Genomic DNA, 27,982 nt, shown 5'->3' with positions numbered 1-27,982 from the left:
TGTTTACTACAGTGATCTTGTTTGATATTACTATCGGCTTCTATCTATCACTGGAGGAGTTTTTACTGACAATATCAATTATCAACTAATAGATCTTTTGCATGATAAATGTATTTAACTTATATTGTTCAAATCTTGATGCAGGGGCAAAAGAAATCCTGCAGAGCATCTCTGGAAAGCAGGGCAAAAAAATGGATACCCTTGATTCTGCTAAAGATATACCAAAATTTGTTGAATTTTTTAAGGTATCCTTCTCATTCAGGTTCATGTTTCTCTTTCTTGCTCTTTCTTTTCTATTATCAATCATTTTACATAGAAATTATAAGTGCTAGCTTATGCTGCCTGTCCACACCTCCCAGCTAATCCTAACTATAATAAAGCTAAATCTTTTTTGGGAAGAAATCCCGGCCAAATGAATTACACTGTTTTTGGGAAGAATGGATTACATTATTCTGGTCAAAGCATTTAATATTGTCTTTTCATGATACCACCTAGAGCCACTCAATAGTTTGACTTTTAATACTGCCAACATTGGTTTGTGTATACCATTTTCCAATGCATGGTCATCCATTCTACCGCCTAAGATTTTTGAATTATTTGTTTGTTGTACAATTTATCATCTATAAATACTACATGTTTCATAGAGAAACCCACCTCACATTTACACAGCAGCACACTCTGAAGCACAAGAGAAAGATCAAGAAATAAGAGATAATATTTTATTTTCTATTACTTGGAACTCTATCTCACAAAACTTCATCCTTTTAAATATTTATTGCACTGATTATACAGTGGTTCTCATTTGTTTTGAGGAAAGGAGATTTGGGAGAGGCATATCTTGCAAAGAAAAAAAATGTTAGAACCCTTTTTTTAAGAAAATTATAACAGCAAAATACCAATGATTCTCATATTGGGAAAAAATGTTAGAACCCCTTTCTCTTTATATATATGTGTTTGAATCACACTATCTACATACATTTTACAGCTTCAACAAACCTAAAGTAATATGAAGAAGATCACTACTTCAACCGTTATTGGAAGAAAAAGGAAACAACATTTTGACAGCATAGGTTTGCTCATCTTGCTATTATTTTCTGTAATTTTTTAATTCGTTAGTATGTCTTTATGAGTAACTCGAAGAACATTGTATAAAATGAACTTTTCTGGACCTCTTATTAAAAAAAGTAAATGAACTTTGCAGCCAGGTCTACTATTATCATTCCGAGTTATAAAGCCATTTTTTGGACCAATAATACATAGAACAAAGACAAAATGGAAAATAGATAAGTGTTATTAGTGCCAGGTTTAGGTATACAACTCTGATAAAAAAAAATAATACTTTAAAAAATTACCAGATCTCTAAAATAATTAAAGAGGAGATGTCCTGCATGCTCCGGATCTAGGATTATCTTTGATGTCTAGCCACTTTGTTCTTTGGTCTCAAATCCATCTTTATCACACCCAGGGTCGGCCCTGGAGCAAGGGGAGGCTGGGCCCTTGCCCAGGGCCCATGCTTGGGGTGGGCCCCATCCTATCTCTTATACATAGTATATATGTATTGAGTATTAAGTAATTTATGTACATATATTTTATAGTAAGGAGAATTAGTTTGGCTGGTAATCAAAGGCCGGTGATCCAATCCTTCCCTTCACATTTTAGAATTCCTCAACTTTACTTCTTTGCTTATATTTTAATGTATCTTTTAAAAAATTATTTTTATTGATTTTATGTGTTTAATACGGAGTTGTATTTTTAATGTAGTTTTTAAATATATAAATTTTCATAAATTTATACTAAACATATTATGAAAAAATTTTATATTAAATATATAAATTCTTATATTAAATTTTTAATGCATTTTCTAAATTTTTAAATTTGTATATACTTATGCTAAACATATTATGAAATCAACTCATGTTAACCAAACAAGACGCATAAAAATAGGACGGAGGGGGTTATATGATATATTTTGAGATTAAATTATGAAAAAAATTAAAAGATAATTTACTCCGCACCTTTTTATGAATATCTAATCAATGTAATATAGAAGTTTCTATCATGTCTCATTGTATTCAAATTATTCTAAAAAAGTTTGAAAATTATCTAGTTAAAAGAAAAAGTATTTATAAGAATCATATAAATATAGAAGATGTGTGATTTAAAATATACTTTATATTCAAACTATTTTATTTAGATAATTATGTTTCATATCTTTTTGAATTTTTTTATTGCGTTTTGAAATATTTTAATTTCTTGCTCCTAGTTTAAAAAAAATTGTAGCTTCACATATGTTTGTAATTATTGTTTTATAAATTTTTAATAATAATTAATTTATTATTTATTATAATAACAATGCTATTGTTTATAAGTTGACTCGATTTTAAATTATTTATTCATTTTTATAAACTATAATAATTATTTATTTATGAAGGCACTTATATGATTATTTATTACTTTGTATTAAGGAAAACACCTAGAATTTTTTTCATTATTATTATTGTCGCTATAAAATTGTTAAAAACTTGTTAATCTTATTTAAAGTTATTGATATTAATAATTTTTTCCTTATTTAATTTAAATTTTAGGCATGAAATATATATTAACTGGGGCCCATTTTTTTGTCTTGCCCCGGACCTATAAAATGATAGGACTGGCCCTGATCACACCGGAAAAGCCATGAGAGTACTTTTAGAGCACACATATGAGCTGTCTGAATGAAGAACAAAAAAACAATCAAAAGCATGGAATCTATCATGATGTTCCTGAAACAAACTCAAATCTATCTTCTGCACAACCTTTTCAACATGGTCATTGTAGCCAGTAAACCTTAGATCATATATTTATATTTATTAAATTCGAAGTATAATATATCACTTAGATAATTCTATCAACCAGTTTTTAGTACACTAAATTACAAATATAATATATCAGATTCATGCAAGTAAAAAAATTATATACGGAGTAATAAATAACAAATTGAAATCTTGGTACTTCTCTTTGAGATTCATCCAAACTCAGATATGAAATTTTCTCCATTCGAAAATCATGCAATTGACTTTTTAGATTGAAAATCATTTTGACACGATTACTGTCTATAGGCAGTTAGATATACGATCTATGAACATGCAGCTGGAATTTTATATTCACCAAACAAATTCGAAAAAAAAAATTGATCTCTCCCATCAAAGCTAGAAAAACACTTGGCTGTTTGCATCTATATACAGAATCGTAATTGATTCAACCACAGAAGATGCTCAGACGACCAAACCGTATAGTCTAGAGTTTATATGAAATTGGGATACTGAGCTATTTTAATTTTATATAGTAATGGAATAGAAGAAGGTCGAAGATTATAAACCTCCTACTGCTAAACGAGCAGAGATAGTTGGATTGATTTGAGCATGCGATGCTTGAAAGTTTTAGAAACGAAGAGAGAAGGAGGCTGTTGAACGAAGAACATGGGTCAGAACAAATGGGAGAGATCAATACGCAGAGATGGATTTGTGGATATTTATACATGGGCTTTAAGGATTTGGGCTCTCCATCTATTTTTGTTAGGCTGTATAGTTTCTTGGGCTTCATGTTCTACTAACTTCTTGCAGCCCATGTGTGTATATATGGCAAATTATGCCCTGGAAACGTGTTCATCGAGAATGGTGAACACAAGGCTAAACGACGTCGTTTTTAGGCCAAAAAAAAAAAAATCGCGGATGTGGAGTTAACGGCGCGCGTTGATCAAATTATGAATTTTCTGTTATGAGATTATGAATTTTCATAAAATTCATAATCTCATAACAGAAAATTCATAATCGCATAACAGAAAATTCATAATCTCATAACAGAAAATTCATAATCTCATAACAGTAAATTCATAATCTCATAACAGTAAATTCATAATCTCATAACTGAAAATTCATAATCTTATAACAGAAAATTCATAATCTCATGGTTCCAAAGTGAATGTGTAGGCATGGATTCATAATTTATGAATGTCCGTGATTTCGGACGGGAATGTGTAGGCATGGTTCCAAAGTGAATGTGCAACATGAAATTCATAATTTATGAATGTCCGAAATCATTGTTCATCTCAAATTAAAGTGAAACCGCAAAATGTGAAAATGAAGAAGAAAAGTCACGCAATTAATTAAGAAAAAAAAAAAAAAAGATAACGGTGTACTAACAACGTTGGAACCGTGTTCACCATGAATGGTGAACAAGGTTCCATGGCATAGCGCTCCTGTATATATATAATTTTTAAATACTACTCAAAATGTTGTTTACAACTAAATTTTTAATAATTTGTAATTTTATTTCTGTTTAATATAAGCAAATATTTCTACTTGTATTTACTTTGTTTTGAGCCTTTAATAATTTGTAATTATACTCTAATATTTTATATACTTTTAAGTATGTTTAAATCTCAAATTTAAAATTTTATAGAAATTTTAATATTCATTTAAAAAAATGATTATCTTACAATACAACAAACATAAGTTTATTAATGCTAAAAGTTTGATCCGTGCATCGCACGGGTATCATACTAGTGTGTAGAATTCCTGAGATTCACAGAAAGATACTATCAAAAAATTGGATATAGTAGAAAATATCTTTAGTGCCTCATTCCCTCTAGAATTGGTGATGGGTGCAAAAATGGTCGTTCTTCCATTAGTTTTCTAACTAGCCTCAACTCTAATCTATTGAAAAACTGAAAAGCACTCCTTGCCCTAATATTCTAGTATTGCTCAAGAATATCTGTTCTAATAATTTGTTTCTGTATTTCGATAATTAAATGATTGATTTTCAGTCTTTTCACTCTGACAGTTTGGCAGAATTCCTTCTTCTGTTCTGATTATCTCTAACTGCATGTTGTAAGATCAACTCAACGTGGATGAAGCCAGTTACCCACTGGATCATTTTAAGGGGGGGGGGGGGGGGGTAACTTTTGGACTACCTGGAATTTCATTTTACAGCACTTAGTTGGTCAGTTCTTGATTTTTAATTTCCACATGCTAGTTTGTGTTTAAGCCTTAATAACAGATTGAATGAAAAACTAGTTGGGAACCTAATCGCCTTTGAGGTTAACTGGCCACAATTTGGGCACAGTGCAATATTTATGAACAAATAATGACATATATTTATATTGTATGTATCTTTGCACGTATTATATAAAAGAAATGATATGTTAACATAGTTTTAATGTTATAAGATTCATTTTCCTAAAGCATATTTGAGCTCTTGTAGATCTAAGATTAAGAGTTTAAATCCTCTATTTTTTTGGTACATCAGAAAAATAAAACACACTAGTTAACTTATTAACAACTCTGCCCCATTAGCATCTTCCCCAATGAGGCATCCTACTACTATTCATTTAAAATTTCACTTATAAAGGTTTGGCCAATCTGTCCTTATATAGGTCTTTTATTCTCAATGCATTTTTTTTTTACTTGCACGTTTCTTGGCAGACATTCAATGATTTTTTTTATAAGAGAGCTAAAGTCTGGCACAGACAGCGATGTCGTTGCGTTCTGGGCAGGCAATTGGTCTTGCACCAGACTTTAGCCGCACTATGGCATTCAACAATGTTACTGATGCTGCAAGATTTTGGATTAAGGTATATACTACTTTTTATTTTTAAAAAAAATATTTTTAGTAATTACTAATAACAAATATGGCTTCTATATATTCCAAAAGTTATGCATGCTTGCTGCCATCAATTGAAGAAGCATCATGTGCTATTTGAATGGTATTTAAAAGGATGAACAAAATGCTATGATCTTCAGATCAAATACATTTAAAAAAAAAAAAACCAATATAGCACAAAATAACATTACAATGCTAGAGTAGGTTGTTAGCAATATCTGCATTTTTTTTTTTGAAAGTAGCAATATCTGCATTATTAACCTTAAGAATATGACACTACCTCAGGGCTAAAATTTTTCCATCCAAGGCCTTTTGGGGGATGAAGCATGCTCCAGTGCTTTCATTGATGGAAGTTTGCTTAACAGTACATTTATATTTAAATCATTCCAGGATTACCATTATTTCTATCTTCCTATCTCTAGAACTATTGAGAAATTTATAGACATACCTGGATGTTTATATACGTAAACTATTCTTTGGCTCTGAATCATATTGGTAGCTTATTGGCTGCTTCTGTCTTTAACTATTTTCAGCCATCCTAATTGCTGATTTTGTGTTACCTTCTAGGTAAATCCTATTGCTGTGAATAGCAAGTATTGTAATGTTTTCACAGAGAATAAGAGGGCTGTGTCAATAATATCAACAGAGACTTTGGAAAGGTTTGACATTTTGAAAGTATGACATAAATTTACATTTATGTTCCTTTTATCTCGGAAGGCTTCCTGTTATTTAGAAGATTTGTGTCTTGTTTTGCTAGTTATCCTGGTAGCCTCCTTGTTGCTTGCCATTGCTTCTTCTGATGATTGGTGGCTCAGATGTCAATCTTTGTGTCTTTATATCAACTTTGTTGTTATTTTAGTTTATAAGTGTAGCTTTGAATTTCTAAATGTAGGTAGCCTTTGTTGCAATTGGAGCAACAATGGTTGGCAATATTACTTTTTCAAAAGAGCATGACTATGTGGCAAGGGTAGGTTTGTGATTGATGACATAAGCTTTTGGCTATTCCCTTTTCGATTGATGACCGGCAGTAGTACTCCTAACTTCTTAGTGGGTAGTTCTCCAACCGGTGGCTTTGGTTGTTCTACACTTGCCCTTAATCCTTTCAAAGCTTGGTTTCTTTTAACTTCCGTTTGGAAATAAAAAGTAAAGAGTAGGATATTCAGTAATATAATAGAATCACTAATTTCAAAAAATTTAAACAACATAATTACCAGACACTAGAGAAACCCCCTTCTCAGTGGACAGTTCTCCAAACGGTGACTTTAGTTATGAAATCAATGTGGACACTTCATTAATCAGTAGCGTTAATCGTTCTACCAATAAATTTAAATCTTGGTTACCTTTTTTGCTTTCAGCTGCTGTTTTATACAAAGTAAAGATTAGTACTAATATAATAACTTTTTTAGTAAATATTAAAAGTAGAAATTACCATATTTCTTCATCGTTTTAGCAATCTCCTCTACCTTAGTCTGTTTTATAAAAAGTAAAGATTAGAAGAGATATATAACTTTTGAGTAAATATAAAAGTAGAAGGTAGAAGTTACCGGAGACACCTGCTCTGCTCTGGTACCAGAGAAACTTGCTTTGGTAGCGGCCACATAGGAACATGGAGAGACGTCAGGTTCCAAGGACGTAGATAAGCTGAAAATTGAAATCAACAATGGTGGTAACTTTTGCCATTTTTAATTTTAGCCTAAAGTTAGATTAGCAATATACCCTAATTTTATTCTCGTATATATTTTTTAGCGATCGTGGTACCGGAGAAACCTGCTCTGGTACCGGAGGCACCTGCTCTGGTACCGGAGACACCTGCTCTGGTACCGGAGAAACATGCTCTGGTACCGGAGAAACCTGCTCTGGTAGCGACTACATGAGAACACGGAGAGACGTCAGGTTCCAAAGACGTAGATATGCTGAAAATTGAAATCCACAATGGTGGTAACTTCTGCCATTTTCAATTTTAGCCTAATGTTAGAGTTGCAATATACCATAATTTTGAACTCGTATATATTTTTATCGATCATTGGTTTCAATGAGGGGGTCTGTAAAATGACGCAGAACTGTTTTGAGTTGCCCCTCCTTCACCTTCTTCATCATCTTGTTGGTCGTCATTTTTCTTTGCGACAGCGGTTGAAGAAGTCTACAAGAAATTTTAACACATTCAAAATCGGGTTTTTTACTGCCCCTCCTTCACCTTTATCATCATCTTGTTGGGTCACCCTTCCCCTCCCATTTTTTTGGGAACTAGAGTTGATATCTTGCATTTATCTTCTGTTTGGAAATAAAAAGATTAGGGGAGATTTAGTAATATAATAGAATTACTAATTTTAAAGAACCAGACATTCCAGAAACCGGCACTAGTACTCCTAACTTCTTAGTGGGCAGTTCTCCAACCGTTGGCTTTGGTTGTTCTACACTTGCCCTTAATCCTTTCAAAGCTTGGTTGCTTTTAACTTCCGTTTGGAAATAAAAAGTAAAGATTATGAGATTCAGTAATATAATAGAATCACTAATTTCAAAGAATTTAAACAATATAATTACCAGACACTGGAGAAACCCCCTTCTCAGTAGGCAGTTCCCCAAACGGTGACTTTAGTTATGAAATCTCTGTGGACACTTCATTAATCAGTAGCGCTAATCGTTCTACCAATACACTTAAATCTTGGTTCCCTTCTTTGCTTTCAACTTCTGTTTTATACAAAGTAAAGATTAGTAGTAATATAAAAACTTTTTTAGTAAATATTAAAAGTAGAAATTACCATATTTCTTCATTGTTTTAGCAATCTCCTCTACCTTAGAGTCTGTTTTATAAAAGGTAAAGATTAGAAGAGATATACCACATTTGAGTAAATATAAAAGTAGAAGGTAGATGTTACGCTTTAGCACTCTTCTCTTGATTAACTTCTGTGTTTTATACAAAGTAAATATTAGACGTGATATAATAACTTTTAGAGTAAATAAGAAAGTAGAAATTACCATATTTCTTCTTCGTTTTAGCAATCTTTTCTTCATTAGTTTCTGTTTTATACAAAGTAAATATTTGACGAGATATAATAACTTTTTGAGTAAATACGAAAGTAAAAATTAACATATTTCTTCTTCGTTTTAGCAATCTCTTCTTCATTAGCTTCTGTTTTATCGAAAATAAAAATTAGAGGATATATAATAACTTTTTGAGTAAATAAGAAAGTAAAAGTTACCAATTCTCTTCAATACAACACTCTCCTCCTCTGTGTTTTATACAAAATAAATATTAGAGGAGATATAATACGGAGTAACTTTTTTGAGTAAATAAGAAAGTATTTACCATTATTCTTTTTCACTTTAGCAAACAACTCTGCAACCTTCTCTTTATTAGCTTCTGTTTTATGCAAAGTATAAAGATTAGAGATATAATAATTTTTTGAGTAAATATGAAAGTAGAAATTGTAACACCCCCTAAATTCCATGCTATTTAAAGCCTTAAACATGAAGATATCTAAACCAAAACATCAAACACAGCGGAAGACTGAAATAGGAAATATATAAACTGGAAGTGAAGGGGTGCTATGCCACGCTCACCCAGGGGTGAACGCACAGGCTAACATATGCATTGTTCAAAATCTAAAACCAATCATCACAAAGTACTAAGTCTAAATTGGCTCACATGCCACAAAACACAAGGGAGGAGCTACACTAGCTGGCACTAAACCGCGCACTCGTCTAAGAATCACCTGAAAGAAACATTTAAACATGGGACGACACCCGGTCAGCGAATAATGCTGGTAACCCACCAATACATGTGAAATATCATACATAGATAAGATATAGGTTTGTAAAGCCATTTTCGAAACGGAATACATATATATAAGTCCAAAACCAAGAGTAATAGTCAACACAAGACTCAAACACTCTCAACAAGAACACGGGAACGCATCCCAAGACTACAAGGAACAACAACGACTCACGAGAAGTCTCAAGGTATAATCTATCATCACACAATAGATTAACACCCGACATGCATGATACAAGAGATTAAGGACACACACAATGGCAACACATGCCAAGGCAACACATGCCTTTGTGACTACACACGTCACAAGAAGAGAACTCACAACAACGGCTACACAAGCCCTCGTGAAATCACCCATCACGAGTTGATATGCTTTCCTTATGCCCGGTTCCAACCTTATGGCTACCCCCAACCTTATATCTAGTTCCAACCTTTACCTCCAGGACCCCTGTACTCCAAGTCCAACCTTTTCCCGCTGAGGACCGTCGTCCCCTCTCCAACTGATCTCCAACAGAACCACCGATTTCACACACGGTAACACATGCCACCCAAGAAATACGTGACTCTTACACAAAGGTCACAACTCCATAATCACGTCATGGCCACCATGAGGACCACTGCAATACCTTGGTGACTAGCGTCCCATACCACTAATCGTGCAATCCAGGTAAAGCCACACACACATCACACCTCAACAGGAATCAATCAATGGATCACAACGAAGATATGAAACCATACTCAATAAAGGAATGGATCACAGTCCAACAACAACGATGAATAACGCAAGTTATCATCAACAATAGGAGGGTACAAACAACACACACGCTAGCATTTGAACACCAAACTAGCATGCTTATCAAATGGGTAAACCAAAAGATAGTTCCGAAGAACACACAGGACTCATCACGGTTCAACGAAACACAATGTTGAACACTTAGCACGATTCAAGACACCAAAACCTACATGGATCCCTACCATATAGTTCTAGACATACGAAACATCAAGAAGACACTCAAATAGTTCCACAAAAGAACATCGGGAAGTCAAAAGACCAAATACCGAGTCAAAAGGATCACGGGGAACAAATCCCCACACAACCATACATTGTACCCCGCGGGTGGACCCACGGGTAGGCCCCTACCCGCGGTTTTGCCCGCGGGTACATACCCACGAGGCTCTTGTACCCCGCAGGTGGTCGACGGGTGGACCCCCTACCCGCCGTTCTGCCCGCGGGTACACACCTGTACCAAAATTAATCCCTTCGGGGATTTTCAACTCCAAGCTCAAATTCAAGTCCAAAACATGCCAAAACTCACCAAATACAACAAAATGACTTGAATCAAAGGAATAGCCAAGCAATGGCATAAAAGAACCCTAAACACAAGCTCAAGATATGCATTTTCACAAGACAATGCACTCACATTTTATAGCAAAATCACATGTAGAATCCAAGAATCATCAAATAGGTAAGAAAAATAGATTTTGTAGAGCATGTGTTACCTCTTGTAGACAAAAACCTTCACTTAACACCTCACCAAGCTCCTAACAAAGCTCACCTTCCAAACCCACTTCAAGAACACACCAAAAGATCATAAAGATTCTATCTTTAAGAAAAGACACTTTAGAAAACACTAAAAACACAAGATGAACATAGATCTTACCCTCCTAGATGCCCAAATGTATGAAAGGTAGAATCTTGGAGACAACTCATGAAGTTTTGACAAAGCTTCAACTTGGCTTGGAAGAAAAACTATCTACCTTTTTAGAGAGAAGGTAGAGCTAGAATTTGGAAAGTGTAAAGAGAGAAATGAGGGTGTTCTACTAGGTTAGCTTACAATACTAACACAATGTGAAAAGTCAAGAATACCCTTACTAACATGAAGAGGTGTAAGGGAACAAGGGAACTCCTTACAAAGCTTAAGGTACAACTTTGACTTTGGGGTTGACTAGTCAATTACTAGTCCCCGACTATTGAATTTTCAGGATTATAAGGAATTAAATTACCAATTGGTTTAGGATTAATTACCTAATTAATCCCTTAATTAAATTTGGATTACGGGGTGTCACAGAAATTACCATATTCCTTTTTCGTTTTAGCCCTCCCCTCTTCATTAGTTTCTGTTTTATACAAAGTAAAAATTAGAGAATATATAATAACTTTTTGAGTAAATAAGAAAGTAAAAGTTACCAATTCTCTTCAATACAACACTCTCCTCCTCTGTGTTTTATACAAAATAAATATTAGAGGAGATATAACACGGAGTAACTTTTTTGAGTAAATAAGAAAGTAGAAATTACCATCATTCTTCTTCACTTTAGCAAAAACCTCTGCGACCTTCTCTTTATTAGCTTCTGTTTTATACAAAGTATAAAGATTAGAGATATAATAACTTTTTGAGTAAATAAGAAAGTAGAAATTACCATATTCCTTCTTCGTTTTAGCAATCCCCTATTCATTAGCTTCTGTTTTATACAAAGTAAAAATTAGAGAATATATAATAACTTTTTGAGTAAATAAGAAAGTAAAAGTTACCAATTCTCTTCAATACTGCACTCTCCTCCTCTGTGTTTTATACAAAGTAAATATTAGATGAGATATAATACGGAGTAACTTTTTTGAGTAAATAAGAAAGTAAAAATTACCATCATTCTTCTTCACTTTAGCAAACACCACTGCAACCTTCTCTTTATTAATTTCTGTTTTATACAAAGTATAAAGATTAGAGATATAATAACTTTTTGAGTAAATAAGAAAGTAGAAATTACCATATTCTTTCTTCGTTTTAGCAATCTCCTCTTTATTAGCTTTTGTTTTATACAAAGTATAAAGATAAAGATTAGGAGCAAAATATTGAAACAACTTCTTTCCGTGCAACTTTTTCTTTAAATTTTAAATTTATTTATTTTTAAATTTTGGCATAGATATATGATATATCTTAGTCTTGGTGTGATTGCTTGCCTTACTGCTTACATTATCGAAAGTCCGAAGATAGTAGTATAGTACACTTCCGTTTCGGAAGTGAGAGTCCGGAAGACACCGTTCCGTAAGATTTCCCCATCGCATTTCTTTTTTTTCTCTCATCAATTTGCCTCACTACAACTCTGTAAGTCTTCGATCTCCAGCTTTGCTTCTCCGTTCTGGTGAATTCGTACATTTATATATTTATGTAGTGAAAATTTGTAAAGCGCAGCACACAGTGATGTTGAAACTGACGTTGTAACACAAACGATCTGTAACGCAGTTCGGGCAAACAACCCTAATCTGCGAGGCACTTCTCAATTTGAGAACTTGCCTAAATCCACTAAAAGCTCAATATTTAAAGTACACTATTTGGAACCTGAGATTACACAATAGAATGATCTTTCCTACCAAACTATTGAAACCTAAACACATGTACTACTTTCTAGGGAAATTTAGTATCCTATTCTCAAAGACTCTCGTACCTCACAATTAGATGTTGAATGCTTGAGGTCTACAATAAAGGACATCCCCTATTTATAGTAGCTATTCCTAACAGATTCGTGAATAACAAACTATTCCTAATCAAAATAGAACTAGAAAATCTTCAACAACAAATCCCCTTAGAACTAGTATTCTTCAATAACTATTCCTCTTAGTACTGATATTCCTTTATAGAACTGGAATTCTTTTTGCACATAACTTTGACAAAATACTTTGAGTCAACATTCTCCCCCTTTGTCAAATTTTTGGCAAACACCTTGGTCTCTGTCTTTCTCCCCCTTAGTTGATGCCACAGTGGTGTTTGATTGATGGTAGATTAATGACAGGTTAGATCACTATCCCATGTGTAGCTTTTATCAGATGATCTTTTCCCCATCATAACACATTCATGTTTTTGGTTGTAGACTTTACAATTCTCTTTGGAAAATTCTACTTTGAGTTCATCATCACATAGTTGACTTATACTGATAAGGTTTGCTTTGAGTCCTTGTACCAAAAAGACTCTTGGTAATCTGGGCAGTCCATGGACATTCAAGGTACCACTTGCGATAATCTGTCCTTTCCCTCCATCTCCAAAAGTGACATGCCTTTCATTTTTGTACTGGATATTCTCAAGATAATGTGGATTTCCTGTCATATGTCTTGAACATCCGCTGTCAAAATACCAAACACTTTGTTCTTGGCTTGTTTCTGAGGTATACGCAACAACTTGTGTTTGATCCTTTCTTACCCATACTTTCTTGCTGTTATTTTTGCTTTGTACTGTCCAATCTCTGTTGTTTTGTCTGTAATAGAGATCATTTTGTCTTTTGAAGCAATATGCCTTTATGTGTCCCAATTTGTGGCAGTAATAACATCTGATTCTCCTTCGGTGTTGAAAGTGATGTTGTGACACCTCAGGATTTTCAGAAGAGTGGCTTTCACTGGACGCTGGATTTGGAGATCTAGGCCTTCCATCTAGTGCCTTGATTTCTTGTAACAGTTTGGCCTCTCTGTTTTTAGATTCTAATAATTCATTTTGAGTTTCTTTGAGGCGCTTTTCTTCTCTATCTTTTTCACCTTTTAGAAACTGATTTTCTTGCATGAGTTCTAGATTCACTTTGATGATTTGTTCCCATTTAGCATACAATTGGGTATATGACTCTAGCAGTTCTTGCATATCATTTTCGTTTTCGTTGTCATTCTCATGATTTGCAGTGAATGCTACGAAATTAGTGTTGGTGTCTTCTTCACTATCTGAGTCATCGCTTAGTGTTGCCACATATGTTTTGTTCTTCCTTTTAAAATATGTTGGACATTCTGACTGGATGTGTCCAAACCCTTTGCACTCGTAGCACTGAATTCCTTCAGGTTTTAGACTCTCCATTCCTTTTGAAATAGATTGATTTTGTCCAGTTGGGAAGTTCCCTTGATTGATTGAAGCACTTTTGCTTCTAAATTTGTTGAATTTTTTGAGAACTCTGTTGAAATTCTTTGTTAGGAGAGCAATTGATTGTTCCATGGTTTCAGTATCAATTTCTGGACTCTCTTTCTGCTTTGATTGGAGCGCAATTCCTTTGTCATTATTTTTCCCTTTTTGCAATATCTCAAGCTCATATGTTTGAAGATTTCCCATTAGATCACTGAGTTTGTAGGTGTTTAGATCTTTGTTTTCTTGGATGGCTGTAACCTTTATCATAAATCTCTCAGGTAAGGAACGTAGGACCTTTTTGACGAGCCTAGGTTCAGGAATAGGTTCGCCTAGGTTAAACGCATCTCCAGCAATCCCTAAAACTCTTGCACTAAACTGTGAGATATCCTCATCTTCTTCCATTTTTAAATTCTCAAACTGTGTTTGTATCATTTGCAGCTTGGATTGCTTAACAGAAGTGATTCCTTCGTGATGATCACATAGTATATCCCATGCAATTTTAGCTATGCCAGTGGTAGCGATTAGTTTGAAAGTATCTTCACTTACCGCTCCATATATGGCATTCATTGCTTTTGAATTGTAATTATATTCTCTTCGCTCTTCTTCATTCCATTCTGCTTTAGGTTTTTGATTACCTCTATCATCAACTGGATTCTTCCATTCTTTCTCAACGGCTTCCCAAACTCCTTCTCCTTGTGCCAAAATATAGATTTTCATTCTAGCTTTCCAGTAGGAGAAATTTGTACCAAAGAGAGCAGGGGGCCTGGTGCTTGACAGTCCTTCTCTGGGAAACTCCATTAGGATCCTGCTAATAATTTAAGCAGTTTGGCTCTGATACCAATTGAAAATTTGTAAAGCGCAGCACACAGTGATGTTGAAACTGACGTTGTAACACAAACGATCTGTAACGCAGTTCGGGCAAACAACCCTAATCTGCGAGGCACTTCTCAATTTGAGAACTTGCCTAAATCCACTAAAAGCTCAATATTTAAAGTACACTATTTGGAACCTGAGATTACACAATAGAATGATCTTTCCTACCAAACTATTGAAACCTAAACACATGTACTACTTTCTAGGGAAATTTAGTATCCTATTCTCAAAGACTCTCGTACCTCACAATTAGATGTTGAATGCTTGAGGTCTACAATAAAGGACATCCCCTATTTATAGTAGCTATTCCTAACAGATTCGTGAATAACAAACTATTCCTAATCAAAATAGAACTAGAAAATCTTCAACAACAAATCCCCTTAGAACTAGTATTCTTCAATAACTATTCCTCTTAGTACTGATATTCCTTTATAGAACTGGAATTCTTTTTGCACATAACTTTGACAAAATACTTTGAGTCAACACGTAGCGCTAAGCACTTGCTACAATTTTATGAAACATGATCTGAAGTAGAACTTTACGGGATTTTCAGGGCCTTATGGTGGACTGAAGTTATTCTAGAGATAGTGTTGTGTTCTTGTGTAAAAATCATTGATAGCTTCCTGGGGTCTTCTGCTGTTTTTTTTTTTTTTTGAAATTTTTATTAGTTCTTATTCTGCTATATATGATATGAATTTCGGTTTGCACAGTTTGTGGATCTGTAAGCCATGAGTTTTGTTTTTTGAGGCACAAGAGGAGATATAGCAACTGGATTTCCAGGCTTGATCCCAGAGCGGCGTACTGGGGTATTCTTCTATTGTAGGCCTTGTTTTTGTAACTGTATATAAGTCTACATCCTTCTGCTTATTTGTTACCTTAATGCTGCTTGGCCCGTTAATAGCAACGCTTGGTTTTCTTTTTACAGGTTCTTTGCTTCAATTTTGTTGACTTCTTTTTTTTTTTTTTTTTTTTTTTTTTTTTTTTTTTTTTGGGATTACTTACAATCTACTTGACATAATTTATGCCTTTTTCTTGTCACATTGCTCTTGCTGTTCATGATTCTAAACTCTCATCAATTGTCACCTAACTAGCTTTCTGGTTGGTACTATTTTTTATATGGAACTTGAATCTAATTTGTTAACCTTTTTCCACATAGAGGACTTTTCATCCTCATATTTCTACTTTGTTAAAAATTCTTGTTTTTTTTTTTTTTTTTTTTTTTTTTTTTTTTTTTTTTGGGTAAAGAAAAAGGCACTACAAGAAATGTTTTACTGCAAATATTGCTACCTAAATTCTATTTGCACTTTTGTAGTTGTAATTACTTTGGAAAAATATTATTTGCAGCTGTGGTTGGTGCTTGGCGTTTTCCTGATGGCAACAACACTCAGGATGTATGCAACCTGTCAGTAACTTCAAGCTCAAGCACAACCTGAAAGTTGCTAATAGCAAATGACTCAACCAAATATATCGTTGTGCTAAATTATAATTTATATTTCATTGGCTTATTGCTGATACATCTTTTTTATCATTTTGGTAAGGTAAAGAATGTTTAATAGATGTTACATGAAAGTTATAGGAGAATGTATTATTAGTATTATTTTCATCACCATGCAGATCTTGCGGATATTTAGTGAATCTGCCCAGAGCATTGCTGTCTTAAAGGGTGATTTGGCTGATGCGAAGAAACGCCTGGGTACCCGTAATAAGCAGTTATGTATAGGTAGGTTACTCTGCGACATATTATACCTCTCTTAGATCAAATTGAAGGTATATCTAAGGTCAACAACTGCTTTATGTGTTCCTATATCTATTGTACAGTTTCATGTCTATTCCTTCTAGTACACAAGGAATAACAGAATGTTGGATTTGTTAGTATTCGTGGTTTGAGTTGCATGCGACAGATCGTTTGTGTTATAATTTAATATATATTTATAGCAAGCAATCTTACCCAGTCAACTATGATATATAATTTAACAATTTTCAATCACATCATCACAAACAAATATCACACTCTTAAAAGGAAAGGCTGAACTCATAAAGCAATAAAGGTGTATTGCAATAAGGGTCACTCAACAGCAAAACTTTAAAGATGACACAATTTTTGACATCAACAATATTAAGAGTTGAGATGTAACGTTTACGTCAACAAGAGTAACACTTCTAGACAGAAGGATTTTCAAGGAAGCAATAACACTTTAAGTATTACAAGTATACATTAAGCAGTAATAGTTAGACACAATATGACTTGCAAGCAAGTAGACTTTTTCATAAGTAGTAAGAGTAAGGGCATCTTCAACCCATTTAACACCAAAACACAAAAAATCTCCACCAAATGTCACATCGAAAGAAATATTCTCTACACCAAATTTTATTTATCTCCAACCCATTACACCAAAACACCAAATTTTTACATCAAATATTTGTTGGAGAATTGGTCAGAATATGTCGTAGATCTAGGCTACTGTTTATATAGGCTGAGTATAGAAGAAATCCTGAATCAATCGGTGACGTGCGCAAGACACTACCTTAAAAGCAAATATTGCCCGGAGACGGTAACAGTCTTACCGGTTGCTTTCGACCAGTTAACACCGAAGCTCAGGATTGCAGAAGAGAAGAAGAGAAGAATGTATTGAGCATTTAGAGCTCAGGAGGAGCAGGGTATTTATAGCTATAGAATTACCTGCTCCTCCTCTCTTAGCCATTCAATTTCCACTAAAATATGCTAGGGGAGTGGTGGAGAGGACCACATTTGTAGGAGTTAAACCTCAATTGTGGATGGAAATAATCCACACTTGTTTGGGTGTTATTCCCAACATCCCCCACACACTCAACAAGTGTGAATGAAGTCGATGTCTGAGCGGAAGTGAGCGCTGACCTTAATGCCAGTGGTTTAAACCTTGAACTGACACGTAGTGACTTGAGTAACTTTCTACTTACTAGTGAATTGAATCTTGAACTAGCAAAGGAGAGGTAGTTTTGAACTCATGTGCACACATCAGCACCCATTATGCAGGTTCTTCGGAAGTCAAACTCTTTAACTTGTGGTCTACCTCTGTGTAGACCCTAACTTAGAACATCTCATGTTCAGTTGCTTTATGAGTACGTAAGCTTGGCTTACTTTGTTGATTTTAAGCTCATTTCCTTCGATGTATCGATGACGACCTTTCTATTTAGTCCTTTAGCGAGAGGATCTGCTATTCTTCTCGGGCTCCATATACTCTAATGTGAGTGCTCCAGTCATAATCAACTGTCTTACAGATTCATGTATGACCATTATGTGCCTTCTTTGTGAGTTACAGTGTATGGGCATAGACGGTGTAGCACACCCCCACCATGGCACGTCTGCCACTAGGTCTCTCAGCCACTCGGCTTTTTGCCCAACTAGATCAAGAGGTATAAATTCATTCTCCATTGTTGATCTAGCTTATACAAGTCTGTTATGTCTATCTTAATATAGACTTCCACCATGTCTAAGTCTATTTCACCATAGACTTTTAACTTTGACAAGTCTAATCGCATTATAGTTTTTTATGTCTTGTCAAGTCCATCTCAATATAGACTTTTAACTCTATCAAGTCTATCTCAGTATAGACCACCTTTAAAGGCTTATAGAGTAGTTAAGTATATAAATCAGTTGTAAGTCTTTTCTTTCTATCATAGGCATTGTTCTTTGCAATGCAAATGACAGTTTGTGAATCACAATGTATATGTAGTGAAGGTGTTAGCTAGACACCCCCAAAACTCCACGTTTATCAACATATTTCTTAGCCACTCAGCTTCTTGGAATAACCCCATTATCTTTCATAAGAGGCGGTTAGCCCTTTTCTACTCAAGTTAGGGATCTCTTTAGGTCTACCTCAACGTAGACCATCCCAATTGAGTATAAGTCACCAAGAGCACTTTGTACTTATGTCATTATGCAGTGAATTCATTAGGTTTGTCTCAACAAAACCACCCTTTCTCAAAGAGTTATGAATTCATTAAGAGCTGTAGCTCAACCTCACAAGTACATACACTGTCGGAATAAACAACTAGTGTACTATTTTGTAACTCTTTTCATGGCTTCGTTTGACCACAGAAGTGGGATCCACCACGAATTCATTACCACTTGGACTTTAAGTCCTTCCAATGAGTCAGCGACTAATCCTCATAATTAGCCCTCAAGTAAGTTAATTCTCTTGAACAAACTTACATGCACTTTGACGAGTACTTTGTTTACTCGTAAATAATCCCTTGATATTTTCATGTTTAACATGAAACATTCTCTTTCATCATTATTCTCAATACCACAGAGAAACTTTTGATGAGAATATAAAGAGTTTATTACCCCCACAATGCAACACTTACAAATATTTGTTGTCAAATGTATTTGATCTCTTACCCAGACTGATCTTTGGTGCCCAACATTAGCTCCTTTGTAGACTGAGTTTTGCCGATTTGCTTTGTGGAGCATTTTAGAAGCTTCGCACTCTGTCTGATACATGCTCAACAGTTGAATATATTTCAACAAACTTAGTTATCTCAATTGATCACAATTACCCTTTAATTAGGAATTGTAGGTATTTCAATATGACTCAACCAAGAGTTTAAATAATATATATATATATATATATATATATATATATATATATATATATATATATATAAACGCTCATTGTTAGTAAGCCATAGAAATAATGTTGTCCACATGCTACATCAAGTTGAACAACATAATCATAAATTTCACATCATATTCTTATAAGAAATTAATGTTATACACAAGGAATATGTTCGAGCTCATATTTATTCAGAAATATCTCTCAACAATGAGACTTCAGAGTTGCCACTTGCACAATTTTCCATTCCCTTGAGAAAATTAAAACTCATATAAAGCATTCATAGGATGCAGATCAATATTACTGTTGCAGTACTTCAACAATTTCTATTGCAAGGCTTTGATTAACAACATATGAGAGTCAACCTCATTTCAGGTGAAGATCAAGTGGCGCTCTAACTAGCTTGCATGATCAACACCCTACTTCTTAAAACTCCCAGGTCGAGTGGTGAAACCGAAGTTTTTTTAAAAACCATCTTCCTAGACAGAGTATTCAAGAACAATGACTTTTCCATGGTACCACCATAAATGTGAGTAAAGCCTTTGAAATTAAACTCAGTACACAATTTAAATATTTAAGATTATGTGACTGTAATATAGTATGTATCTCATCAAATAGTGCAATATTTGTAACATATCCACAATAATAACACATAATGTTGTAAATTGACATGTGCATAAGTACACAATTTATAGGCTTTATATCATATTGATAATTTAATCACTTAGCAGTAGTGTTAAATCATCACTTCTAACACAACAAATTCATAAAGCTCATACATGTGAATAATAACAATTCACTTATCTTTGTGTACACCGCTGTTAATTTTCTATATAATATTCAAAGCACTCGCCATACAAAATATGGAATGGTGATTTCTAAAATGCTTGTCACAATATATATTTCACGTTTAACATGCTCTCAAAAGATAATAATCAATTGAATGCAAAGATATAGGCAAACCATCTTCTAAATTATGTCATTATGATAATTTTAAGAGACATGATCAATGCCAATAATATATGACTACTAATGCTCAAGACAATCATTTACATATGATAGTCTATTATCATATAAGTATGCATGTGCCATATTAAAATATGAGGAGACAAATCTCATTGGCAAGACTGAGCTATGCAAAGAGTATACATGAATAATGACTCTTCAACTCCATGCTACAAACAAATTGCAACCAAAGACTTTGATGTATACTTATTATATCTTTATACAAATAATTTTAGTACATGATTCAAATCTTTAAAACCATGTGACAAAGATATATAATTATATATGCATCTCATATTCAATTTGAAGGAACAAATAGCCCCCACTAATAAATTAATCATGCATCACTTAAATTTATGTTCCCCAGTTATCTAACGCATAATCACTTTTTGATCTCATTTTGTGAAGAACATCATATATAACATTTTCGAACAACTCTAAATCCAAGAAACACATGTCTACACATAGACATAACAATATGCATGAGATATTGATCATCAAGATTAACCATTTATATCTTGGATGTTAAGAGTGAGAGAGCATGTTTAAGTAATATAATGATCTTGCTATTTCAATTTTTCAAGACCAATATGCTATAAAAGATAATTATGTGATATATCATCATCGTAACTATAACTGCTTACACTTTAAATTCAAGAGCACAAGATTTAATAATGACTAAGTCATAATATATACAGAATATTAATAATTTTGTGTGCTGAAAAGCATGTAGCTAATTATCTATTAGTTATGTCAATCCTCATGTTGTGCACACTGAAGAGAACGAGCCAAAAGATGAAATATAATGTGGTGATGACGCATGAAAAAATTTCTAACACCCATTAAAAGAATTAACACATACACATGTATTAAAGAAATAATACTTAGCTCAGAGTTTGACAGACTTGAAGTGGATCATCATCTTAATCGCCTACCGGCAGTAGTTCAGACCGGTGAGAGGTTCGAGCTTGGCGAGGTCAGAGGAGGTTTAGATCCGAAGGTCGACATGATAACTTAAGCACATATATTTGCTTTTAACTGTTGGAGAATTGGTCAGAATATGTCGTAGATCTAGGCTACTGTTTATATAGGCTGAGTATAGAAGAAATCCTGAATCAATCGGTGACGTGCGCAAGACACTACCTTAAAAGCAAATATTGCCCGGAGACGGTAACAGTCTTACCGGTTGCTTTCGACCAGTTAACACCGAAGCTCAGGATTGCAGAAGAGAAGAAGAGAAGAATGTATTGAGCATTTAGAGCTCAGGAGGAGCAGGGTATTTATAGCTATAGAATTACCTGCTCATCCTCTCTTAGCCATTCAATTTCCACTAAAATATGCTAGGGGAGTGGTGGAGAGGACCACATTTGTAGGAGTTAAACCTCAATTGTGGATGGAAATACTCCACACTTGTTTGGGTGTTATTCCCAACAATATTATTCTACACTAAAATAATATGGTTTCTCTAATTTTAAAATTTAATTAATTTAATACAAAATATAATTTGTTATGTAAAAAAAAAAAAAGATTAGTAACATTATTTTTATGTTGTTATTTTTGATTTATTTTAATTTTTAAATTAATCTATATTCAATATTAGTCTTATTTTAATCGTCTTAAGAATATATTTCAAATGATATAATTTATTTATAATAATATAATATTTATGTTTAAGTATTTAACAAAATATATAAATACATAAAAACAATAAAGCATACAAAAGGAATTAAAAAATAAAAACAGGGGTAAAACAAGAATTAAATTTTTATCCAAGAAATGTCGTGGATGAACAGTGTTGCGCCAAATATGGCGCAGCACTGTTCATCAACGCCAAAATATTTGGCGTTATGCTGCGGGTTGGAGTTCTAAAAAATGAGGGGATGGTGCAATGGCGTTGATATTTGGCGGAATGGGTGTGCCATTGGAGTTGCTCTTAAGTATCCTTATATATTGGTAAAAGTAGTTGGCACCAGTATCAAGAAGGATACTTATCAAAACAAGTAAAGCTACTTTGGGATGAGTAAAAGACGGATTTCAATGACAAGTTACACACAACAATTGAGTAAAATGGTCTTTCGACTATGACATTTTCTCAAATTGGTTCCTTGACTTTTAATTGCACTCAAAGTGGTTCTCCGACTATTGAATTTTAAGCCAAAATGGCCATCCGTTAGTTTTGGTATTAAGTGGGTGTTAGAATGAAGGGTAAAATTGGTAATTTAGGTTTTGCACTCCAATTTAAAGCAATTTATGACTCCTTTCAGTAGTCTGCGCGCATATTTCTTCAAATTAGATTTTTTACTTTCCTAAATCTACAATCAAAATGTGGGTTTTAATTTTTATTTTTATAATTAATTTTACGATTTAATGTTTAGATACCATCAAATAAAACATAACTTCTAAACATTAAATCGTAAAATTAATAATAAAAAAAAAATCCCACATTTTGATTGTAGATTTAGGAGATCACAAATCTAATTTAAAGAAATATGCGTGCAGGCTGCTGAAAGGAGTCACAAATTGATTTAAATTGGAGTGCAAAATATGAATTATCAGTTTTACCCTTCATTTTAACACCTACTTAACACTAAAACAAACAGATCACCATTTTGGCTTAAAATTCAATAGTTGAAGGACCACTTTGGGTGCAATTAAAAGTCAAGGAACCAATTTGAGAAAAGGTCATAGTCGGAGGACAATTTTGGAAATTAACTCGAGTAATGGGCTACACTTGTCAAATCATGACAAATTATTTTATTGACAAGTTAGCAATTCAAATATGTTTCCCTCCAACAATTCAAAATCAAGCTAAGCTATAAATTGAAGAATGCTCAAAAGTAAACAACATGATACAAATTAAGAGATAATTTATCAAGTATATTTCAAAGCACTCGAAGTTCTTCACTCGCTAACATCTAGTCATCCAAGAGACTTTAAGAACTTCATTAAGACCAAGATTATCTTCACTAAGTCTCAATTAGTTGGAGAATATTCAATCTTGAGCTAAAGTTTTGTAGATCACTACATTAATTGTAGATAGAGGTTGAGTAGCAAGTTTTTAGAGCTTTGTGAAAACTTGAGCAAACAGTGTTGGCTTGGTTATCAAAGCACTTGTTTGTCTTTCACTTCTAATTTGTTGGTTGAACAAGATTACTATTGAATTACTTCCTAGAGATTAGGACCAGTAGGGTAGAGGAATTACACCATCGTTAAACAACTATAAATTTGTGTGTCTATTTACTTTATGCACTTTACTTTATATTACATAGCTTATAGTATATTGCATTGCTTATTAATAATTTTTGAAAATCAATTTTTCATTGCGTTACATATCTTTTTGATCAAGTTATTTTGCTAGCCATTTTAAGGTATTATTTGAGGTAATGTCCATATTAATTTATGTCATGCCAAAGTGGATTTAGGTTCTCCTATGTTAGGAAAAAAATTTCATATGTTTATACATTGAAAATAAATAATAGATGAATGAGAAATTGATTCAAAGTACACCCACAAAGTTGGGAAAATGTGAGTTGTAAAGACTTTGTAGGAGCTTTTGTCTTATTTTGAAAAAGTATGTGAGTTCCGATTAGTATAAATATATTTCTACCCTTTTGAGGTTGTGAAATATATGTTGGAAAAAGAGCATAAAATGACATGGAAAATGGCTATTTTGTGGTGCAAATATTAGTGTGGTTCACTTTTGATTTGGGTCGGGTCAAAGTAGATTCAGGTTCTTCGTAGTGAGACGAAGAGATTGATATATTGTACGTTTAAAATGGATAATGAGTGAATGAGAAAACTGATTCTCAACGTAAACCCATTTGAGTTGGAAAATGAAGGTGGAAGGCTTTAAAGAAGCTTTTGTCCCACATTGGTTGGGAAGTGGGTTTGCACCACTATATATACAAGAGCCTTTTTAAAGTATATTGAATTGTATAGCATAGAAGTTTTCTCCTGTGTCCAGGGAGGCTTGACTCATGTACGCAAAATTGGTTTGGATGATTTGAAGCATTCGTTTAAATGGAAAATTGGTCCTCGACTTTGACTTGTAGATTTGTTTCAACATTGAACCTTCCGTTAAACCTCAGTTACACACCATCAGTACACCCATTCTTCTTCCTCTTGCCTTCCCATTCTTCTTTCACTGTGAAGAAGAATGGGGCAGATCAAATTGATGAATTATGCCACAAAAGAAAGATACAAGGTAGTCTTGGCCAATAGATTCACTTGCACAGGATCCCTGAAATCGGTTTCTTTCTCTCTCTCTAAATCTTCCTTCATCACATCTCTACCAACCCTTTTTTTTCTATAACCTCCCCCATTTCTAACTCCACACCTCCACAACCCCATTCTTATTTCTCTCTCTCTCTATAAGAGAGATACAATTAAAAGTTGTTAATATGGATTCCTCTGCAATTAGAACAGCAAGAAGGAGGTCTTGCTTTTTTGAGGATGATGGTGGGGGCTTGCATCTATAGTGCCAGATATGGAAGTTGGGGTTTCTGGGAATCATTAGAGTAACAGTTTGGTTTCTGGGCCGGTTGTTTATTCACAGAGAAGGAGTAGCTTGAGGAATCTCTCCTCTGCTGTTGTGATGATGAGTTCTCCACGATTTGGTGGAAATGGGAAGTGTTGTTACTGGAGTGATGCTAGATTTGAAGAGTCTCACTGCCCCCAACAATCCCATTTTATGGACTCCTGCTTCCTCTACAAAAAGCCCATTGATAGCAGAGACATCTTCATGTGCAGGTTAGTCTTCATGATGCTTTGATTGTATTCACTGCCAATTTTTTTTTTTGGTTGAAAAGAGACATGGTTTCTTTTTTTGTCAGATGAAATTGTGTTGATATTTCTGCAACGAGTCTTTCTTGTTTTGCTTTGGGCTAAGAGAGAAGAAAAATTCGTTATCACAGTGAAATAAAAATGGGAAGGCAAGAGGAAGAAGAATGGGTGTACTGATGGTGTGGTAGGCATATATTATAGGTCTGGATACGTATTTGCAAGAGGAAGAAGAAAGCAATTAAGAAAATGACTACAATACCCCTCCACTTAACGCCACCTTAACTGATGTTTGACAGAATAACCATTCCTGGAACGAATCTAAAAGTCAAGTGTCTTTGTTTTTGTCCAAATTAAAAGTCGATGACAAATTTTGGAAAATCGTAATAGTCAGAGGACCATTGCTAAAATTAACTCATTAGCATTACTTCATTTATTTGGATGTGTTATTTGATTGATTGTTGAAAATAGCCTCATTAAAATTGTCAAACTGGAAGTCTACCACTATTTTTTTGCGCCTGTCTAGTGCCGCCTAGGCGCTAGGCACTGCCCGGGCGCCCGACTAGAGCATTGCGCCTATTGCAACGATGCTCCTATATAAGTGTGGTTGAGCAGAACATTTTACACACTGAATTCTATACTCTTCTCCCCACGAAACTCTCCCCAACCTTCCTTTTCATCCTCTTGTGTTCATCCCTTGCTCTTGTTCGCCGGGTTCTATAGTTTGAGTGCTCAAACTTAGAATCGTAGTATGTTTTATCTTGGAAAACCTTGGTTACAACGCTCCAAAGCTAACACCTTTGGGAGGTAGCAAATAAGGTTTTAAGGAGATAGTGTTTCGCTTGACTCGTACTAACTACCTAGCCAAAAATCCTTGTGCTTGTTATTTTCCCCAGAAATATACTTTTTCGTAGTAATATTTCGATTTTTCTATAACAAGCTTAAAACCTTATTTCCATTTGTTTTGTCTCTAATTTCCTTGAAGAAATGGAGAACCCCGCAGTTCTAGTCGACAACAATGGGGACGAGTTCGTTGAGAACAACAATGGTGGGAGCGCCAACAATGTTGCGCATTCCCAGGCATCGGTGAATGTTGGTTCACAAGACGGTGGAAGCACTGAGGGGTATATCCCCACGATATGGGTACCTTTGGTAGCAAGTGGTTCGATTGAAAAGTCGGAGAAATTTAACGAATCAAACTTCAAGAGGAGACAGCAAAAGATGCTGTATGTTCAAACCAACGAACACAATTAGTTATCATCTAATTGACAAACACCACGAGAAGAAGAAAATTCAGATACTGAAGAAAGCGTGATGACATACTTGACAAAGAAGATGATAGTGATCCTATGTGATGGGTTCCAATTCGTTCTTCTATTTTTTATTTTTTTTTTTAAATTACTCTTTCTCTGACCCAGTTATTTGTTTTAATAAAATTTAAAATCATTTAAAAATATGTATATATTCTATATGGATTAGAAATTTACCTAATATACAATAATTGAGAGAAACAAAAAATAATCTATATCTATATATCAAATAAAGCCACAACTTTTGGTAAATAAAAATAATTTTCAGTTTCCCGCCTAAGGAAAGAATATTCTAGAAAGGAATCTATTTATTTATAAGTTTTTATATCTCCAAAGAAAAATTAATGACCAGATGTTATTTTTCAACTTTCAAAGAGTCTTTTCAGTTTTCAAGGTGTGGTTTTAATTTTTAAAAATATTAATATTATATTAATATTATTTTTTTACCTTCTTTCATTAAATAATATATATACCGGCATTTGGGTCTTCAGATTTTGCATAGCATATGAATGAAGGATGCGGTCGCCGAACTCATGGCAGCTACCGCAAGAAGAACGAAGCGGAGAGAAAGAAAACAGAGACGAGCCGGGGAGAGAAAGGAGAGAAAGAAAACAGAGACGAGCCGGGGAGAGAATGGAGAGAAAGAAAACAGAGACGAGCTGATATGCTAGAAATAGGGAGCAGGTGGAGGCGTTGGCAGTCACCGGTGGCTCTGGTCTGGGCGTCTAACTTCTGGCAGTCAAGGTGATGTTATTTTTTTCCTGATTTTTGTGATATGTTGTTGTTGTTCTAAATTTATGATTCAGTCAAGTGAAGAAGGGTGTGACACCCCAAAAATCCAAGTTCAATCCATGGATTAATTGAGTAATTAATCCTATTTCAATTGAGGAATTAATTCCTAAAATCCTGATTTTTAATATTTGAGAACTAGTATTTGACTAGTCAACTTCAAAGTCATGTTGTACCTTGAGCTTTGAGGGGAGTTCCCTTGTTCCTTACACTTTCTAAAGTTAGTAAGGGTATTCTTGACCTTTCACCTAGTGTTAGTATTGTAACCTAACCTAGAAGACATCTTCATTCTACCCCTTACATTTTCTAAAACTTTAGCTCTACCTTCTCTCTAGAAAGGTAAGT

The 27,982-nt window shown here is 34.1% G+C and overlaps 2 long non-coding RNA genes across 2 annotated transcripts; both read left to right on the top strand.

The window, feature by feature from the left end:
• LOC109153904 lies at positions 1 to 27,982 on the top strand. Its single transcript, XR_002049634.1, has 5 exons — positions 1 to 245; positions 986 to 1,070; positions 2,649 to 2,758; positions 27,539 to 27,540; positions 27,973 to 27,982. It is a non-coding gene; the product is annotated as an uncharacterized LOC109153904 (long non-coding RNA).
• On the top strand, positions 12,492 to 16,580 carry LOC109153905. The gene is made up of 4 exons (XR_002049635.1): positions 12,492 to 12,561; positions 12,931 to 12,934; positions 15,870 to 15,965; positions 16,504 to 16,580. It is a non-coding gene; the product is annotated as an uncharacterized LOC109153905 (long non-coding RNA).

Source organism: Ipomoea nil, unplaced genomic scaffold (genome assembly GCF_001879475.1).
Source record: "Ipomoea nil cultivar Tokyo-kokei standard unplaced genomic scaffold, Asagao_1.1 scaffold2565, whole genome shotgun sequence".
NCBI classification, from domain to species: Eukaryota; Viridiplantae; Streptophyta; class Magnoliopsida; order Solanales; family Convolvulaceae; genus Ipomoea; species Ipomoea nil.
Note: the sequence above shows the minus strand (reverse complement) of the source record. Positions and strands in the feature narration are given on the sequence as shown.